Consider the following 13201-nt stretch of genomic DNA (forward strand, 5'->3'; position numbering starts at 1 on the left):
ATATATATATAAAGATTCAGTATTTGTAATCCTTCTTTAAATCCTATCTTGTCTGTTGCTAAACCTCTCTCTCATTTGATCACTTTTTCAATCTTCACAGGTATCTGGGCAGTGACCACTCTAATTTGTTTATATTGAAAAGGGGTGTCAACATTTTGGGGATGGGGGATGCATCTGGTTGATGTTCTTGGTGAGGCTGTTGTCTCTGGGTTTTGTGACTTATCTGGCATAGGAACACTTTGGAGGATTTAACATTCTGAAAAGTAAACTTTTGTAGAGTCTCAGGGATTTAGGTACTCTTTAGTATTTTCATGACTACTGTTGATTAGAGCTTGGCATACTGGGGCCATTTGGAATATCTACCTGGAACTTGCATAAGAGTAACCTCCAGGATAGTCTCTTGACTCTATTTGAAATCACTTGGATACTGAAACCTTATTTTGTTACCTTTCTTTTCCCCCTTTTGGTCAAAAAGACATTTTCAAACCCTTGATGCCAGTGCCAGCCTCGCCAGGTTTTGATGATACAATGTGATTTATTTTCTATATTCTGAGAACTCCTGAGCATTTTCTGCAGTATGTTCTACAAAGAATAATGAGGCATTTGGTCAGTGGTCTTTTTTTCTGGGAGTATACTTCTTATATGTTTATTAAAATCTCTGATTGGGGCTTCTGCAGATCTGCAACCCAAAAGGAAAGGCAGAGCCATTACCTAATGTGCCTTTAAGGTAAAGAAAAAAATCCATAGAGGCCAGAAAAACATTCAGGGACATTGAAATAAGGACTATATAATCCCTTCTGCTAGTATGGCACTTTACAGTTATAGAATGCTTTCCTCTGCTTTCTTTTTTTTATATTCAATTTTATTGAGATATATTCACATATCATACAAAGTGTGCAATCAATTGTTCACATTACCATCATATAGTTGTTATTTTCTATTCCTTTTATTTCCTACTTGCAAACTCATCACTTACTTTCTGAGCTCATATTTTTTTTTATATTATTTCAAAGACACCCCACTGCTACTCAACACACAGAATCATCATTCTGTTTTCCGATCTCAACTTCTAGAGTTGGAAGTTCATTTGTTCAAATCACTGCAAACTCAAATTTCACCAAATATTTTACAATTATTTAACAGAACCATTTTTCCAGTCTATGATGAGACTTTCTTTTGTCATCACCTCCTGATCGCTTTTCTAATGTCAAATATTTTAGGCCATATAATTAGGTTATAGCAGCATACCAATTCTTGCTACAAAATTCTGTATCAGTCAGGATAAACCAGGTTATGCTGCATTGACATCCAACCACAAATGAAAGCTGTTAAAACAATAAAACAGTTGTACGTTTTCCTCACTCTATGTTCAACAAATATCAGCAAAAGGCTCTGCTCATCCTAAAGAGCCAAGGCTGATGTAGATACCATGTGTCAACAAATCTTCCATAATTATCATCACAAGCGTAAAAGAGCACTGATTATTGTAAATGGGCCCTTAAAGATTTTAACCACAAGTGACAAATGCCACTCATGATCCCATTTCATTGACCAAAACCACAGAAAATATTGTCACACCTAACTGCAAAGGACAAGTATATTCAGTTCAACTATGAATGCAGAAAGAGAGAAAGGAGAACTGGAATGTTTGAGAACAGCCTTAATGTTGATTAAGGTTGATGATGATGATGATGATGATGATATCTCAGTTAGTGTTACAGAATGTCAGAAAAGGCTTCCATGTGGAAGTGGCATCTAAATGGGAATCTAAAGACAATGTGAGTTAACTAAGAAGAAGGAAGTGCAGAAAGAGATAACTTTCCAGAGGAACAGCATGTTCAAAGACTGCTACATTGGAGAACAAGAAATCAAGTACGGCTATGAGGCAAAAAGAGGATGTCAAAATGGAAATCAATGGAAAGATGAAACTATTGGTCTTTGTCTTACAAGGAAAAGGAAGACATTGAAGGATCTTAAAGATAGGAGTACCATATCTTATTTCCTTACTTCTAAGTAACTATTCTTACCTCAAAACTTTTCAGAAAGACTTCTCTTAAAAATCTCTCAATTTTTCTCGGTACAATTAAATTTATCTATCAAAATATATATACATTTAGTTATTTGCATTTATCATATAGTTTAAGATTTGTTTTAGGTATTTTTATAAGTTCTGCCTCTCCAAAGCAATTCTTAAAATACTCAGGTAAAAAACATATGCAACTCACTCATGTAGAGTAGTATCTTAGGAAATTCAAGTCAGCATAAGTGGTTTTCTTTGATTGATTAAAATTCATTTTTCTACATAGGTGCAGTATATTTTGGTGAATAGTAGCATATCCATTTTTCAAATATCAGACTTTCAGAAATTTCAACTATCTATTCAAAGTACAACTTGAAAAAAAATAAGAAATTATTTTTCTGCATCTGAATCAAGAGTTATGTTCTATATATAATAGGGGATAAATGGGCCTGCCATTGGACCAAATGACATTGAAATATTATACATTTAAAAATTAAGTTCCCTGCTATGGCTTGCTGTATTTTTGGTTTCTCTATCCAGCCCTGTAAAATACATTTTGTAAAATAGAGTTACTAAAATAAGGACAATGAGTATCCAACAACTAGAACACACAAAGTAAGGAGAATGTTTAGTGCACTTCATTAGACAGAGCAACTTTGAGCATTTATCAAAGGCAAGTATATTTATGATAGCATGACATTTTATTCAGTGCATTCTGGTGTCAAGGCAGAAAATTTATAATTAGTGTTAGCAAGTTCTGTAAGATATTATAATTTTAAATGATTATAACTTAAAATTGTAATCTTCCCTGATCAGGAAAATTTAGTCCCTTAAGAAATAGGCAAGCACATAGGACAAACAAACAGAACTTTGTTGCAATAGTGTATTAACTTTCTATTACTGATATAACATGTGACAACACACTTAGTGGCATGTGGCTTAAAAACAACAAAAATTTATTATCTTACAGTTATGCATGTTAAAATTCTGGACAGATCTCACTGAGTTGAAATCAAGGTGCTGCTGGGAATTCATTCCTTTCTGGAAGCTCCAAGGGAGAACCCATTTCTTTGTCTTTTCCAGTTTCTGAAGGCTGTCCATGTTCCTTGACTGTTGCTCCATCTTCAAAGCTAGGAACGTTGAAGCTTTCTGTGACCTCAATCTGGGAAAGGTTCTTCTCTTTGAAGGAATCACATGATTAGGTTTGGCCTACCTAATTAATGCAGGATAGTTTCTCCAGCTTAATCTCCTTTACATTAATCATATCTGCAAAGTCCCTTTTGCCTGTAAAGTAGCATTTTCACAGGTTCTGAGAATTAAGAAATGGCTGTTTCTAGGGTGCTGTTATTCTTCCAGCCACAAGTTGTTTTCTAAATTCTATTTTTACTAAAAAAAAAATATTTCATGAGAGCTTAAGAATGGTAATTTTGTTCTAATTATAGACATTAAGTCCAGGAGAATGTAGCCTAAAGGGAATATTCTCTCCCTGTTTGGTCTTTTTAGTATGAAGAATTGAATGATTAGATACTTGGCGTTTCAAAGGGTCTCAATGCCAGGAGGACTTACCTGATAGAAGGGAAGGGAGGAAGGTATTCAAAACATTGATTATGTGTAAGCATGCTTAATTATAAGGAATTTCATGATTGTTAAAATTAAAAAAAATGTATGGTGGTTTATAGAGAAATAGTAGTTCCCCTTTCCATTTCTAATTCTGTGTCTCAAGTAACCAGGAACAAGTAGAGAAAATAAATTTCCACATGTTTTTCTGTGCTTATGCAAGCATAGAAAAGAAATATAAATCCACCTTAGTTCAAAAGAGGATTCCATGAAACATGTATATAGTTGTTGTTATTATAGCTCTTTAAAAATTAGAGATTTCATCCTGCTTGACAGTACTTTACATTTCTGTCTACATTCTGTAGTGTACTTTTTTCTCATTTGTCTATGTATGATGAAATATTTACCAGGAATATATTTGTAGATATATTTGTAGATACAGAATGGGATACCTCTGTCTGATGGAAATGCAGTTTTCCCAGATATTATCACAAATATCAATATAATTCATTGCAAAAAATATTTCTATACACATGCCAATAGGCATTGATACTATGTTGTCCAAAAGCAACATTACTAAAACAAAGCGCATTGTGATAGATGTGTTAGAGCAAGTAGCTGAACATCTGTCCCAATCTCCTTCCAGTTTCCATTCTTTTTCTTCGAAGGCAGAAAGCTGAGAAATATATTTCCTAGATGCATTTGTACCTAGGGTTCCTGATAAAGCTATTTTATGAATTTCAATTTTACTATTGAATCTGCCCTTCTATGTTTGATTGAGTAATTTTGGTATATCTTTGTTTCCTTAAAAGGTGTATATTCCTTGTTTAAATTATACATATAGTTAAAGTTATGTATCTTAATTTAAAATTTTAGGTGTTTCCCATAGAAAGTGCATTTCTGTTTTTATCAGATTATGATCAGAAAACAGGAGTCATAGTTAAATTATTTCAAAGAAGGAATCATTTTGTATTTTTCCCTTACTCTTGTGTTAGAAATTTATTTTCTTGTTTCTATTAAACTTACTAAGGAAAATATATATGTGAATACATTCCCAAGGTTTCATGTCAGTGAATTGGGCCATTGAAATATGTTTTAGTTTGCTAGGCTGCTGAAAGCCGATATCATGAAATGGGTTGGGTTTTAGTAATGGGAATTTATTATCTTATAAGACTACAGTTCTAGGGCCATGACAATGTCCAAATCAAGGCATCATCAGGATGATCCCTTCTTCCTGAAAACTGGCTGTTGGCGATCCTGGACTCTTCTGTCACATGGCAAGGCACATAGTGGCATCTGCTTGTCTCTTTCTTCTCTTCTGGGTTTTGTTGCTTTCAGCTTCTTGCTTCCTTGGCTTTTTCTCTCTTTGTATGAATTTCATTATCTTATAAAGGACTCCTGTAAGAAGATTAAGACCCATCCTTAATGAGGTGGGTCACATCTTAACTACTCACCAAAATATCCTACTTACAGTGGGTCCACACCCACAGGAGTGGATTAACTTTAAGAACATACTTTTCTGGGGTGCATACATGATCAAATAACCAAAAAAAATATATGCCGTATTCATTGTTCAATAACTATTAAGTCCTCAAATTCTTTTCACTACATCTACCTTCCTATGAGCAGCTAGCTGCAGACTCTGTCCCAATACCTGTATTGTTTATTGTAATCTTCCCCTAGAAAGCCTACAAAGTTGATGAGGGAAGAGAACTCTGTCCTGTTATCTGATACATGTCCAGCACTTGAAAGTGGCTCAGTAATATTTGTTGAATAAATGGACTGATGGAGTACATACTATGTACTAGATACTACTCTGGGCTCCTGAGATGTATAAGAGAAGAAATAGACAAAGGTCCTTATAGAGCTTATAGTCTAAGGATGGAGAAAGACAGATAATAAACAATAGTCACATAAGTTATAGACTCTAGCAAGATGTTATGTGCAGAGGAAAAGGAAAATAAAGCCTGACAAGGGCAAAGAAAATCAAGAGTCATTAGCCAGGAATAGGAGTGAAGGTGTTGGGGAGGTAGTAGTTTTAAATGTGGTGGTCATGGCAGGACCCATTAAAATGGGAATATTTTAGCAATATCTCAGAAGTAAAGGAGTTATCCATGAAGACAGCTAGGGAGAGAGAAATTCCAAGCAAAGAGTACAGATCCTTAGGGCAAAGGAGGATTCCATGAAAAGCAGTAGAGAAAGGGAGAGATAGGTACTCTGAGACTAGATCCAAGTGGTGAGGAAGGGATGAAAATCATGTGGACTTCAGAGGCAAGAGAAGGTACTTCATGCTTTATTTTGAGCAACATGGGACAATTAGAGGGCTTTGGGCAGAGGAGTGACATGTAGTTTACATTTTTAAAGGGATCATTCTTGCTGCTATGTTGAGAATAAGCACGATGGTGAATTTAGAGTTGGAACAGCCTGACCATATCAGTAAAACAAATCAATTAGGTCATCCATGCATTCTTGATGAAAAAGAATATGTTATTTAATATAAAACTGTCAGGAGTATAAATATTAGAGGATTCCCTTGTAGACCATTTCTTATAAATCAGAGAAGTTGGTTAGATCTTTCTTACAAATAGAATAGTGGATCTTTTAAATGCAGTTTTAGTAAATCTGGCCCTTTTCCTTTATGTTTCTGAGTGTTGAATACCTAGGGTCCCTAACATCTAGAATTTAGGCAAAACTCATAATATATCCTGGAAGAGAACTAAAAATATATAAGTAAACCACCTTTCACAATTTCTCTAGAGAGCTACCCAGAATATACTCAAGTTATCCAGTACATAGTTATAACTATTGAAATTTTTTGCTTGCTGCTCAGATTTCTCTTCCTTCAGCTAAGCCACTTGCATCAACACATAAACCTTTGGCCTAGATTAATAAACAACTTTCCAGCCTTGGTGCATAAACTCACCCAGAGCCCAAACTCACACACAAGGCCACTACCCACACCACACTTACACCTCACCCAAAACCCACAGCTGGTCCCAAATTATGAGCTAACCATGGCCACCATCTTTGTACCCCAAGTCCCATTTTGCTTTAAACTATCAGTCCTTGACTACCGTGGGAAATCTACCAACCTCCACCCTTGGACAACTCACCAGCCCCTCTTTCTCTGCTTTTGTGCTCCCCACCTATCAGTTGAGCCACCCAAGCTGATTGGCTTCCCATTGACCCCTCTTGGCACTGCTGTCCCTCTGGGACCTGTGAGTAACAAACTATCTTTTCTCATGCATTATGGCCTTGGTTTTCCATTGTGTTGCACCTGACCTCTACCAGGACAGAAATTTAAAATCCAACTTAACTAATTCAAATCAACATCTAATAGATGTCATCAAAAGATCATGGTCAATGAGGAACAATTTTTCTGCACAATTATTTCTCACCAGAGCAGAGGAAAATGAGATAGTTTCCTTTTGTGATATGTGCTTATTTAAATCTAGTGTATGCAAAACATCAATCCAGTGCATTTAACCTGATCAAAATGCAATCCGTTAAATAAACTCTTGTGTAGAACATATTTAAAAAAAAAGATTAATACTTTTCATTCACATTTCTGCTCTCTGAAACACTTTTTTTTCAATAAAGGTCATTGAAATATATTCATGATACATTTCAATGATTGCAATGACATTAAACAATTTTATTGTTTCTCTTTTCCCTTGGAGTTAGAGGTAGCAGACTGCAACTTAATGATATAAAAACAATTTTATTGTTTCTCTTTTCCCTTGGAGTTAGAGGTAGCAGACTGCAACTTAATGATATAAAAAGATGAAACCAGAATCACATTCTTTGTCCCTTCTCAATCAAGTACAGTAATCATAATTTTAATTATATTTTTATTTTCAGCCTACATAATTCACAGATAAATGAAGAGTTAAAAAATCAGAAATGTTTAAGTGCAAAGATTTTTTCTTGGTCCTCACAAATTCCAAATGCTGAGTTATTAGATGTTGCTGCCAAAGTCACCTCTGCATGGAAAATATGAATGAAGGTAAAAGACAAATTTGTTTTCATAGCATCAATGTATCTTTGGCATTTCCCTAAGGTCTACAGCTGTCAAGACTAATGAAGACATGTTAAAGAATAATGAGTTCAAGGCACTCACATTTTGAATGATGAATAAAATTTATGTCTCATAGATCACATAGGGCCAAAATTGTATAAATATACACAAAGCACTGCAAAAACTATGTTTGCAATCCCTATTCTCACACAAAACTTTTGCACATGAATTTCCAATTCATTCTGGATATATGCTAATCAATATTTGACAAGTGAGTCTTGTTCATGACAACTAAATCTCTATTTGTATTTTTATCATAATCCCTAAATTTGAAAGTATTATTGAAATTTTAAGTGCTAAATCCTTGAAAGGATTTCTTTTCTTTCTATGCATTTCTGGAAGTGGTTTGGCATAGCATACTTGCTTTAGTGGACTTCTAAATATAGCATTAATGCTGTTGCCTACTTAGAAAGATAAAATATTTCCTTAAGCATTTTAGAAAATTTTTGTACCTGAGAGTCTGATTGACAAACTGTTATGGTGATATTTAATATTCATGATGAGATGGGTAACTGTAAAAAAAAATAAGGTTAAATACACTTGAATTGGTAGTAATGGTCCAATCATTGGAACTCCTCCTAAAATACCTTGCATAGCATGTCCAATAAACAGATTTATCTGGAAACACCAATCATTTCTCTGTGCATTTGTATGCACAAAGAAACACACACATATATACAGTAGCAAATTACTGTGTTTTAAATCTCAGTTGAACCAAGGAAAGAAAACTATCTCCCCAAATTGTGTACATCTTTGGGTGTGAAAACAAAGATAAATATGTAACTATATATGGAAACAGTCATAAAAATGAATTTCAGTGGTTTATGAATTGTACTCCTGAATTTTCTGAATGTTATTGTTCCTCCCTGACCAAGGATTCACATACATGAGATTCTTGCCTTTGGATAAAGACAGTTAACAGACAGTTTAAATAAACCAATGGATCCTATTATCCCTACCCTCTGACAATAGTAGAAGATTCTTCTCTTTGTAATAGATCATGAGTGATATTATCATTTTCAATGTATACAACAATTTAAATGGTTTAAATTTAATATAATATCTTTTATAAATTTTTAAATAATTAAAAACAACTTCCTGATTATTCCACTTGGTGTTTACTCATTAGATCAACAGATAATTGAAAAAGTAGATTGAGTAGAATTATTCATAAAATATATTGCTACATTCAGAAACAAGTATTGCAAAATATATTTCAGTCAATGCTAAACACCATAGATTGTATCAATGCATTTGAACAAGTTTAAAATGGCATGATAAGAAAGGAACAAACGGTGATTATTAATATTTTAAAAATGTGATTACATATGTTTATATTTTATAAGAACATATAAGTTCTTATATCTATAGATTTCGTGATGATAATTCTTGCCTCCCTGTCCAAAATGCTGTTCTTTGTTTCACAGACTCGACAGGACCTTGAATTTTCATAGGTTATTTTTATTTAGTTTTATGTTTTAAATTTATATCTAAAAAATTCATTAATCCTTTTGTTTAACTTTCCTTACCCATATAATTAGATAGTTTGAAGAGATGGTGTATGGATTTTCCTGGATCCTGAAATTCAGTGTCCCTGTAAGTATATTAACTTATACCTTATATTTAAAATATAAATATCACATTGCTTTTTCTTTTTACTGAATGGATAATAAAAGACCACTCAAATTAAAATACTAAACATGCAGATAAGAAAAAAAAAAGGAAAATTAAAATCATAATAATACTGCCAAATGGTAATCAATCTTGCAATGTTATTGAAGCAAATTATAAAGAATCCATACTATGAAATACAAATTAAATACACACTACCATTAAAATGTTATGAATACTTCTTAATGAAATATTTACCAGTTTTTATTATTATTGATAAACATACACTGACAAAAAGCTGAAGAATGCTTATTTGTAAAGTTAGAAAAATAATAAATTTGTATAAATGTGAATGGCATTTTTGCCAATTATATGAAGACACATTTTCAGTATTCATTAATTTTGTATATATGGACATATATTTTATATTTTAAAAATTTTAAGTGAAGTGTAAAAATTTATCAAGCATTCCCTATATAAATTACGAGAGAGGAGCTATGAGAAAAGCCCAGAGACATTTTGGAAAAAGCCATTTTGAAACACAACCCAGGAGCAAAGGACCAGCAGATGCCAGCCATGTGCCTTCCCAGCTGAAAGAGCTGATCTGGACACCATCGGCCATTCTTCAGAGAAGGTATCCTCTTGTTGAAACCTTGGTTTGGACACTTTTATGGCTTAGAATTATAAATTTGTAACCTAGTAAATCCCCTGTTAAAAAGCCAGTCCATTTTTGGTATTTTGCATAATGGCAACTCTAGCAAATGAGTACAAACATATACATCAATATTTTCTGATTTGCTTTTGCTTGCATAATTAGGCACTATGCTTTGTTGTCTGTTCACTCACACATAAGATAAGTTTATATTCAATGAACTGTGTTCTGGTTTGAAGCTCTATGTACCCCAGAAAAATGTTCTCTTAAAGTTAATCTATTCCTATGGCTGTAAAACCATTGTAAGTAGGGTCTTTTGATGAGGCTACTTCAGTTAAGTTATGACCCACCTCCATGAGGATGGGACTTAATTCTATTACCAGAGTCCTTTAGAAACTGAATGAATATGGGGGGTGGAGGGATAGAGAGAGCAGAGAGGTAAGGAAGGAGGGATGAAGGGAGAGAGGGAGAGAGAGACGGAGAGGGAGAGGGAGAGGGGGAAGAGAGAGATAAAGAGGGAGAGAGAGGGAGAGAGAGAGAGAGAGAGAGAGCCATGGAAGCAAGAAGCTAAAATCAATGAAATCTAGAAGAGGAGGTAGATACCTTCAGGCTCCACCATGTACCTCATCATGTGTCAGAGGATCCAAGGATTACCAGCAGCCAGTCTTCAAGAAGAAAACATCACCTTGATGATGCCTTGGTTTGGACATTGTCTCAGCCTCACACTGTAACTTAATAAATTCCCATTGTTTAAGCCAACCCATTTCACAATATCTGCTTTAAGTAGCCTAGGAAATGAAAATAAACCATAACTTCCTTTTTTGGGTAAGGTTTGCCTAAGTTGTCTTCTTGCTACAACTCAATAGATACATTTTTGTTCCTAACTTAACATCATGACTATCTTGTCAGGGGATTACATAAGCTACCTGAATTTAATTTTGACATTTTAACTGTCAAAATGATCATCTTTAGTAAAAGATTACTGTTTCTTTTCTTACCTCCTATTTTCTTTATACTTAAGTAAAATTGCTTGCAGTCTGCATGTTATGACATGTGGTGTGGGTGGAAAGGTTGCAAATATTGACATTAATGATGTTTAATGAAGATTAAAGTGTGTAAGTGCATAAATTCTTGATTTAACTGAAATCAAAATCTAAAATTCCATGAAGTATGGCCTCAAGATCAACAGTGTTCTGGTTTGCTAATGCTACCATTATGCAAAATATGAGAAATGGATTGGCTTTTATAAAGGGGATTGATTTGGTTACAAATTTGTAGTCCTAAGGCCATAAATGTGTCCAAACTAAGGCATCAACAAGAAGATACCTTTGCTGAAGGAAGGCCAATGGTGTCCAGAACACCTCTGGCAGCTGGGAAGGCACATGGCTGGCATCTGCTGGTCCTTTACTCCTGAGTTGTATTTCAAAATGGATTTCTCCAAAATATCTCTGTGCTTCTGTCTCTCTTAGCTCTCTCAGCTCTCTGTGTGGTTTTCCTGGGCATTTCTCTTCAAGCATCCAATGGTCCTCTCTTACCTTCTCCAGGGAAAACTCTGGGATTAATCTCTTAGCTTAGCATTTCCAAATGTCTTCCTGTCTCTATCTTCAAGCATCTCTAAGTGTCTCCAAGTGTCAGCATCTGTGCTAGAACTCTCTTGAGAACTCCAGGGAACCAATCAAGACCCACCCTGAAGGGGTGGGTTCAAACCTCTATGGAAATAATCCAATGAAAAGTCTCAACCACAGTTAGGTAAGTCATATCTCCATGGAAATATTCAATCAAAAGTTCTACCCAACAAGATTGGGTTAAAAGATCATGGCTCAAGAGGAGCTAAGATGGCAGCATAGAGAGGAGTGGAAAACTTTTAGTCCCCCTGGAACAATTCATAAATGACTGAAAAACTAGTAAATAACCTGAAATAACTGCAGGGAGACAAACATGACTATCCACTCATCATACACCAACCTGAAGTGGGAGTAATGCCTTAGATTGCAGCATAAAATCTGTAAGTAAAAACTGCGGACCTGTGTTGAGAGCTGAGAGCCCCTCCTTCATGGAAGCCTCAAGGAGCTAGAGAGAAGCATTCTCTGAACAAGCTAGTGTACCTCAGCCCAGCTCTAACTGGGGTTTTAATGTTAACAGCTCAACACAAACAGCAAATTCCCAACAAGCAGACAGAGGCTTTTGGTGACAACTAACCTTGGGAGAGTCAGAGGACATATCTTTCTCAGGATGGGGAGCCCAGAGGATCAGGTGCAATCTCTGGCCGATGGGTGAATCTGGCAGCTTTCTGTCCATTTCTCTCTCTGTCAATGTGGGCGGCACAGTGGAGAAAGCCTCAGCCATTTTCAGCTCACAGCATTTCGCAGTAGAGAAAGCCTCAGACGTTTTAAAATCACAGCACTCTGACCAGCAGAGTCAGAGAAACAAAGAGTCTATTCATATGCAAATGACCTCCCTGGAGGCGACATAGCTTCCCAAGAGGAAAGGGAGGGTCCCAGCTGTACTACCTGCCTTACATACCAAACAAAACCCCAGAGCCTGGGGGAGGAGAGCCATGGGCCACATCCCCTTACACCAGCCCCTTACAGGCTGACATGCACACCTGCTGGGCAGAAAAGCACAAAGTGTGTCAATCCTGTAAGAAAAACCATCAGGGAAGCCAGACACTGAATATTTCCTCCTTCTGTGAACTGAGGTTCTCCACTGGGAAAACCTACTTGGGGTGGCCTAGGAGGTCAAATGCCTAGAAAACAGAAAACTACAACCTACACTAGGAAAAATTAAGTTGTGACCCAGTCAAAGGAACAAACTTACACTTCAACTGAGATAACAACTAATGCTAAATCAATTCTAAATGTTTAGAGAAGATATGGAAAAAGATAAATGCTATAAAGAAAACACTGGGCATAAATAAGGCAGAAATCTAAAGCTCAAAAAAACTACTGGCAGAATCTATGGAAATGAAAGGCACAACACAAGAGACAAAAGACACAGTGGAAACATACAACAGCAGATCTCAAGAGGCAGAAGGAAACACTCAGGAACTGGAGAACAAAACACCTGAAAGCCTACATGCAAAGGAGCAGTTGGAGAAAAGAATGGAAAAATATGAGCAACATCTCTGGGAACTTAAGGGGAAAGAAAATACAAGAATGTACATATCATTGGTGTCCCAGAAGGAGAAGAGCAGGGAACAGGGGCAGAAGCAATAATAGAGGAAATAATCAATGAAAATTCCCCCTTTCTTATGGAAGACATAAAATTACAGATCCAAGAAGTG

At 35.5% G+C, this 13201-nt stretch overlaps 1 pseudogene; it reads left to right on the forward strand.

Moving 5' to 3' along the window:
* The first annotated feature begins 1612 nt into the window (after positions 1 to 1612).
* LOC119530235 overlaps positions 1613 to 13201 on the forward strand; it is a 117645-nt pseudogene continuing 106056 nt past the window's right edge.

This window comes from Choloepus didactylus, chromosome 3 (genome assembly GCF_015220235.1).
Source record: "Choloepus didactylus isolate mChoDid1 chromosome 3, mChoDid1.pri, whole genome shotgun sequence".
NCBI lineage: Eukaryota > Metazoa > Chordata > Mammalia > Pilosa > Megalonychidae > Choloepus > Choloepus didactylus.